We start from the raw sequence: 8,457 nt of genomic DNA, 5'->3' as shown, positions 1-8,457 counted from the left end.
GGCTGCTGCTATACGTTGACAAGACACAAACACTGCGCTGTTGCTTTAAAAGGGGAGGGGGTCCATCTGTGTGTCTGTGTGCGCCTTTGCAGTCAATGGCGGCCCACTCTTATAGCTGTGGTCTGTGTACAGATAACCAGTCACCCCTGGCTGATCATACAGTGTGCATACTGTATTAAAATACATTGGCACACAAGCCACATCAGCCTGGAATAAAGAGTGTTTTAAGAGAGGCTCCAAACGATACTAACAGCAGCTCTTTTAAGTGTTTGGACCATGCATTAACACATACCAGACGAGGCCTTCATTATCAACACCATAAAACGTATACGGTGATACTGCCAAGCCTGTTTGATCCATCAATTTCCTTTTTCAGAGATGTTGCCTGCTTTAGAGATCAATACGCAGCGGCCTTTCTCTCTTTCTTTTTGTCTTTTTTTACATGCTGACATGTGCAACCATATAGCATAGGCTGTTTTCGCAGACAATAACCCGGGCTGTCGTGACCTACAAAAGAAATCGCCTCATGGACCACTGGGCAGAAAGAGAAGCCAGACAACAAACCGCGTCGGTTTCACGGATCTGGGCAGCACACAGACACGCCGACGGGGCGGGCGGTTGGTTATGCGGTGGGGAGAGTGGGGACAGAAGGGGTGGGAGGAGGAGGAGGGGGGGGGGGGGGGGGGGGGGGTTATTGCCCTTACTTTCTCCGTGGACCCCGGGCTGAGCCGCTCCAGCAATCTACACAACACCACTCCATCTTTCAAGGATGTCTGCAGAAATGCTTCAGGATCCGAGATGGTCTTCTTCGGCGATTCCAGAACCCCGAGCGTAATCAACCATGTAACCGTCTGTTCCGCCGAATTCATGTCCAATCACAACAGATCCTATTCAACAAAGCGGCGGTGTGTGTAGGGGGGGGTATCTTAAAGCTTGCTGCCCCGGTTACGCTGTCATCTGTGCGTTGAAGAACAGACGCATAATTAATCCCAAAAAATGATGCATGAGATGTCGATGAGAGAGAGAGAGACCTCGGGTTGTGCCTGGCGGAAAAATCAGCAGGTCTGGTTTCCTCCCTTGAATGGTGTGTGGATGTGCGTGTGTGTGTGTGTTTCCCCCTCTAACCTGGCAAGCTGTCAAGTGCGGTTCGTTGTGATGCGTTAAGGCAGCGGACTGCATAGGCTACATGCGCATCGCAGCCGCCAGCCACTCATCCATTGGATGACATCACACAAGAAGGACAAGCCAGTCCAACCAGTAGTTAATGGCACTTCAGCATGACATGAACAGGCTTTCTCTGTGTGGCTTTGCATATCCTGCGCTTTTATCCGTTTATTATCACCACGCCACAGGCTATATGTTGTTATCTGCTGTAAGCTGTGGTGTTTTGGACAAGACTCAATTCATAAGTGGTTAGCAGGAGATCAAGAAAGTCTGGTATAAAGAACCAGTCTCGATACTGTCGCTGCCTTTAAACTGGAAATCATTTAAGTATCATTTATCATTTATTAACACAAAAAACGAGGTAGATAATTTAATGAAAACAGCTGGGTCATGATGAGCTACTTTACCATGAGAGCAGTGGTTCTCAATAGGATACATCTGGGGCGCAAAACACCATTAAGAAAAAATATTTCTGTCATACAAGAATGTTGTTTTTTTCTCACTAATTTCTTGCTTTTTCTCATAAATACTTTAACAACTTCATGCATATGAATCATTCAAATGAAACAATCTGAAAAGGGAAACTGTCCACACAGAGGCCATAACCTGGGAAGTACACATTATATTGTCTTAAAGTGTAACAACCAACCAAAAAAAGGTGAGAAACCACTGCATCAAATGATCCACTCCTGTTTTATATATTTGCTATCTCAGCCTAAACCTGCTACAAACAGTTACACACAGGGGGTAAACTCTTTCTCAGTCACAACTAGTTTTATTCAGCTTCAGCTGCATGTTTTTAGACCGTGGAAGGAAAAGATTCAAGATTCGATTCAATACTTTATTGCCATGTCGACATAGTCGATTGGAATTTGTTGCAATGGGTCTCACAAATACATCAACATTCACTCTCTGCATTCCAGGATAAAAACAAGTGCATGAATAAGATAAATAAAATCCAAAGTAAAAATACAACATAGAAAAACAGTACTGTGGGGGGCCAAGTAGCAGCAACTGAATAAAGTGCAAAATGCGTGTTAAAGTGCATTGGAGCAGCAGCAGCTGCTTAATAAAGTGCATAATGCATGTTAAAGTGCACAATGCGATAAACAATAATAATTAAAATCATATATAAAACTATTGGCTATTAAAAAGTCATACAGCTTGGGGGTACGTGCTGTTCTTAAGTCTTGTTGTTCTTGCTTTTATGCTTCTCAGTCTTTTATGAGAGGGGAGAAAGTTCAGTAGGCAGTTAGCTCGGTGGGAGGGGTCCCTTAAAATCTTTAGGCCTCTTTTCTGCAGCCTGGCCTTGTAGATTTCTGAAAGCAATGGAAAAACCTCACACCTAGTGATATTTGATGTGGTGCACACCACCTTGTTCAGTTGCTTCTCCTCCTCTACAGACACGTTTCCAAACCAGACAGTTACAGCATAGGTGAGGATACTCTCCACAGCTGCCTGGTAAAACTCCTTTGCTAGACACCCAACTCTTTTCAGCTGTTTTAAAAAGAATAGTCTCTGGTGAGCTTTCTTTAAAATCATACAGGCATTGTCCTTCCATTTCAAGGTGGACATGATGGTCACTCCCAGAAACTTAAAACTGTGTACCCACTTCACTTCTATGTTGTTGATAGTCAAGGGTGGGTGGTCATCATGTTTAGTCCACAACCATTTCCTTGGTTTTACCAACATTGAGTTCCAGATTGTTTGCACTGCACCAGTCTAGCAGAGATGAGATATGGTTTCTGTACTCTGATTCCTCATTTCTGGTAATTAAACTCACTACTGTAGTGTCATCAGCAAATTTAACTGATGGATGATGTGAGATGCAGTCATTAGTGTACAGTGAGAACAGTTGAGGGGACAGAATGCACCCCTGGGGGGCCCCAGTGCTGACAGTCAGGGGTTTTGATGTTTTGTTGTTGCACTTAACCACCGGCACTGTCCCTCTAAAAAAATCAAATATCCACCGGCACAATGACTGATCAACATATGAAGGGGCTTATCATGCAGTCTAGATGGCAGAATTCGTATTAAAAGCTGAACTGTAATTGATAAAAAGAACTCTTGCATAGTTACCAGGACCCTCTAGATGTTGCAGAATAGAATGTAAACACCCAAAGCACAACAAAAAATGGCAATTCCCGGGACTGTGACCACAAAGCTATCAAGATATATTAGAGCTGAAGTAATTCGTTTATAGGCTGTTTTTACTTAGGACATTTTGACTTCTCAGTGTGTCAATTGGGATGGAAGAAATACAACGGAGCACAATGTGACTGTGTGCATATTGTGTCCAAAGAAAAATAAACTATGTAAAATACATATTACATTAAAACAGGGGCTTCTAGTGTAGCACAATACAGATTCATTTCTCACACTGACCACTGGGTGGAGCTCTTTGCACACTGCATCTACTGATCTGATCTGCTTTACTCACCCAATGATACATGGAAGTTGCCACCATCAGAGTCACGAGGCACTTTTTCTGTGGCTTACAGCTTTACACAAACAGAGTAAACTGCAAAAGTCAGCAAGTATCCTTAAATGACCCCTATCAGCTTCATTGTAACAATGCCTTCCGTTTCCAAGTTAATTATAACTGACAACACCAAGAAATGTCCATAAAAGACACATTTCAAATGCACTTTTGTGTGTTAAAATGCTTGTTAATGATCTAAAGAATCCTTCAGTTACATAAGTTGAAAATACAAATGTGTACACATTCTTAATTTGTGTGTGGCTCACATTAAGGCTCTGAAAATGATGTGAAATGAAATGGTTGAGATACCTTCTAATATAGGATTCTTTATATAGGTGTTATTAATTATAATAATTATAATAATATAATAATGATAATAATTCATTTGCTAATACTTTATAAATAAATTACAAGCCTTTACTTAGAAAAAAAGTGGGCTAGTGTTTATCCTCGTCTAGCATGTGTCTTGCTTTGTCTTGTCTTTACTTCATCAGAAGGACCCCTGCAGTAGACTACCACTTCTGTTCTGAAAAACTACAAAACATCTGGTCAAAATAACTTTTATATTAACTGGTGTAAAAAGTCTTTATTGATAAATTGCAAATGTTTAAATTCCAATTCCACTTACTAACGTTTGCCATTGGCTTACTAGAAAGTGAAAAACATATAACTACTTATTATTGATGAAGGGAGACACCATGAATATTTATCAATAGTTTACCACTATTTCTAACCCCAGTAAAGGTGATTTTTCACAGTATGGTAACCCAAAAGGTTTTGTTATTAATGGTGAGTGAAGTGAAACCACTAAAGAATGATTTAACTATTGATAAAGCCATGAATTGCAGCTTCTAAAGTCTTTAGAAAAGGTGTTTCATCAGGAAGTGGTACAAAATTATAGCCCCTCCCTCTACCTGCAGGAATCTGGAATACCCACCTGATCTCCATGGTTACTAGAACAAGCTGCAGGGACAGCTTAGCTCGGGCCCACTCAGTCTCTTCCAGCATCTCTCCATCTCTGCCGTTTAGACTCTGAATGTGTGAGATAGAAAGAAGGAGAGTGAGTGTGTTGTCAAGAAGACTGACCCTTGAGGCCAGCCACTTTCTTAACAGGCAGTGTCGAGGGATGCTGTTGCGCCTTTGAGGTCCCGTCGTCATGGGTCTGTAACCAAGGATGCCACTGTGTGGCTGTGGAGACTGGCCCCAGGCATTTTAGATCCTTCCATTCCCAGTTCATTCCCACATTTCTACTCTCTTCCACGGGAAAAGTGTGCTATTTCTCTAGTCTCATTGCTTTGATAGAGTATAGGAAAATGATTAAGAGCTTCTGTAACACCAGGACCACATGTTGTGAAGCTGTAGGCCAGAGGAAAGCCACATAAATGAATATGTCACACACCAGAACATCCCACTGACTTGCACTTAATAGTTATACTTAATGTATTGGAAATGAGAGTTGGAGGTGAGAGTCTAATCATTTGCTAGTAGAAATCAATTCCACTTTCATAGCCTTTTTAATTAAAACACCAGAATACACTTCGGTCAGAGTGGAGCTAAAATGTTTTGGAGCTCAAATCGGTGTCCCTGCAGAATGATGGAAAGGATCAGGACTGGTATCTGTGTCTCTTACAGCACAGCTTTGGAGTGGAAAAGGTGTCTACAAGCATTGGTAAAAACATGTTTTTCTCACATTGTCACTGGTGCATGAAATCAGAAACATTCAAATTATACTGACATAGCTCACAACAATAAGCTTTGTCTGCATCCATATGTCTCCTCAGCTAGGACACCTTACCTCAAACAATGCTTTATTAGGATTTATCATAATGCATAAAACTACCTGTTAAAACTACAAATTATTTTTAACTCCACTACGATCTATGAATTGCCCAGTTTGTTACCATACAATGAAAAAGCCTGATCCAGCAAGGAACTTAATTTATTGACAATGTTAACACACTAAAGAACAAAATGTGTCAAATATAAGTGCTTTCTATCATTCAGAGTGAGTGTATGGCTTATCTAAGACAAACACTCCACTTCAATAAGCAAATGCAAAGCGCCAACAAAAAAAGGAGGCATATACAGAGTGAAACTTCTCTTTGAAAGACGGAAACACACAGGCCACAAACAAAACTGTACAGTCTATACAGTATGCACCCACACACTCACACGTTAACAGAAGAAGCAATTGCACTAGTCCTCAGATGTCTTTCATGTGCTTTCAGATATGCATACACCCTGATGAAGGCGAGAAAAGGTCTGGTATAAATAAAGCATGGTGTACTGGAGAAGAGCTATGCGACGCGGTTTAATTTTGATGGACTTGAATTGAAGCTCACACTGGTCTGCACTGCGCTGTGTGTGCGTTCTTAAAGCAGATATTTGTCTTTTAGATACAAACACATAAAAATGCAGGCAGGTGCAAAGAGGATTCTTTTTGCCTCTCTTCAATACCTTGCAGATTATATGAGTTTCTATATCTGCACTACAGGGTATTCACATACACTTATCTGGGACTACCCCTGTGTTCACTCTATGACAGGTGCCATAAACAAATTAGGGAAACTGTGGTGTCAGGGGTGTGCAGCCCATACCAAATTCCAGATTCAATCAATTGAAAAAGCTCACCATCCTGTCCTTTTAAATTATATGTTGCTGTTTTAGAGCGTAATAGGCGGTTATAAGGAATGTGGTGTCACCTACATGGTCCTAAAATCAATTCAGTCACAATGTAAGAAACTCCTTGTGCCTCTCTCTCCCTCTTCTCTCAGCTTTCCCCCAGAGCCATCTGAGCTGGGTAGACAGGTCATATTTTATCATGACAAGGCAAAATCCATGCAACCCAGAGTCACTTTGCAGGCCAGAATACATAAAGCAGAATAATGGATGGACTAGGCAAGTACACGATGCCAAGATGTAGAAAAGTCCAGAGGAAAGTACATAGATTTTCTGTAACTCTACAAAGGAGGATGTAGCTTATAGCATGTGCCAACTAATTACATTTTGTCTGTGGACACAATATGCTTTCAGGCAAAGAGCTGTGTTAAGTCAGCTATAGCTTTATATATAGTTAAGAAATACATATCATTTCAGAAATACATCAAACTAAACTACAAAGGAAAGTCAGTAAAATAAAATCTATGTTCTTTTTGTCAATTCAAGATCCACTTATGCCGTCAGCACAGTCATTTTTTCTCAGTTGCTATAGAACTGATTAAACTAGAGGTTCAAACTTTCCCCATGTTGACTTAAAAGTTGGGTTTAAATGTAATTGATGACCTTGGAAACAGCTACTGAGAATCTTGCAGGTCCACATTAGTTTCAAGGTCACCTCACTGAGAAGCACTACAATATAGAGAAAAACTCAGGTATCAGGTGAGGTTTGTGTAACACAACAGATCTAGTTGGTTGGGACTGGGTTGGGAAATCAAACTTATCCTAGTTGTGAACAAAAGAGAGAGATATCTTAAAAACAAGATTTACCAGGTGTTTGACTTTGCTGCAATGTAGTGAAAGGCTTACCATTCACATGTCACAATGTTGTATGTTCAATTTGGAATGTTTGATATCTGATATTATAAGTTTCAACACCTAACTTTTAACCATGAAACCTTTGTTTGGTTTTGTGTTTTAAATGTTAGGGAAGTCACATTTGTTTAAAGGTGCTCTAATCATCTATATTAACAATGCAACTGTGTTTGTAGTGATGTGCCCACCGATTTTCACCTCATTCTCTGCTGTGTGGCGTTTCAGTTCACATGGTTTTGATTTTGCAGCGACTACACTGTTTTAGTTTACTCTCTCAGCTCTCATCAACCTCAGACGCAGCAGTAGGCTGACTGAAAAAAACCCCTCAGATAAACTCACTGTACACTACCTGCACAGTACCAAACAGCAAAGGTTTACAACTACATTTTACATCCATAGGGTTTACAATACAGAAAATTCAATTGATAAGTGCACATTCAATCAGCTGATGTGGAATAACATACATTTCCAACCACTTATCATGATCCCTTCACATTTGATTAACATCTAGCAAATACAACAATCACTATCAGTAAGTACTTATCTTCATTTTACTCCACAATTTGTTCGGTGTAGTCGAGTGTATGTGGGGAGCATTAGAGTCAGAAGAAATGAAAATGCAAAAGCAGGAGTGCATGTCAGCTATACAGTAGCTCATTTATGTCATTTTAATTGTGTCATGAAATTGAAATTAAACAATGTTAGACTAGTTTTGGTCTACTGTATAAAATGTGAATCAGGTTTTACTGCCAAATACAATCACACACAGTACAACATAGCAAAATTGGAACTGTGCATTTAACTCGGCCCTTAGGTGTAGTGGACAGCCATTGTGTGGAGCGTGGGGAACCACCCCAGCTCTAAACCAGTGGCTCGGTCGGAGTGCTCACAGGAGAATTAACCTAATATACTTACTCTTTAGCTATAGCCATTGTGTGTTGTATAAGGTTAGTGTTAGCTCAGCTCGCCCGGTAATGCTAAGTCACCATTTCCTCATACTAACCCTGTCAAGGTTAATATTACCTCACACCAATCCTGTAAGAAGGTGGATGCACATGTGTTTATTCTGGGTTGGAATGAAAAAGTGTCATGGCAGGCTGTCCAAATTAGGATTGGGAACGTGTACACAAGTACATGTGTACTAATATTTTATATAGATAACCTGTGGATATATGAACAAAAGGAATGGGTAAAGAAAAACAATAGCCTAACTGTTACTAAGCAGTTGCAGATATGGTCGTATAGTCCCCTCTTCCAATATGAGCAATACTTGGAGGTGG

The sequence above is a fragment of the Scomber japonicus genome, chromosome 11 (genome assembly GCF_027409825.1).
Source record: "Scomber japonicus isolate fScoJap1 chromosome 11, fScoJap1.pri, whole genome shotgun sequence".
NCBI classification, from domain to species: domain Eukaryota; kingdom Metazoa; phylum Chordata; class Actinopteri; order Scombriformes; family Scombridae; genus Scomber; species Scomber japonicus.
This window is presented reverse-complemented; position numbering follows the sequence as displayed.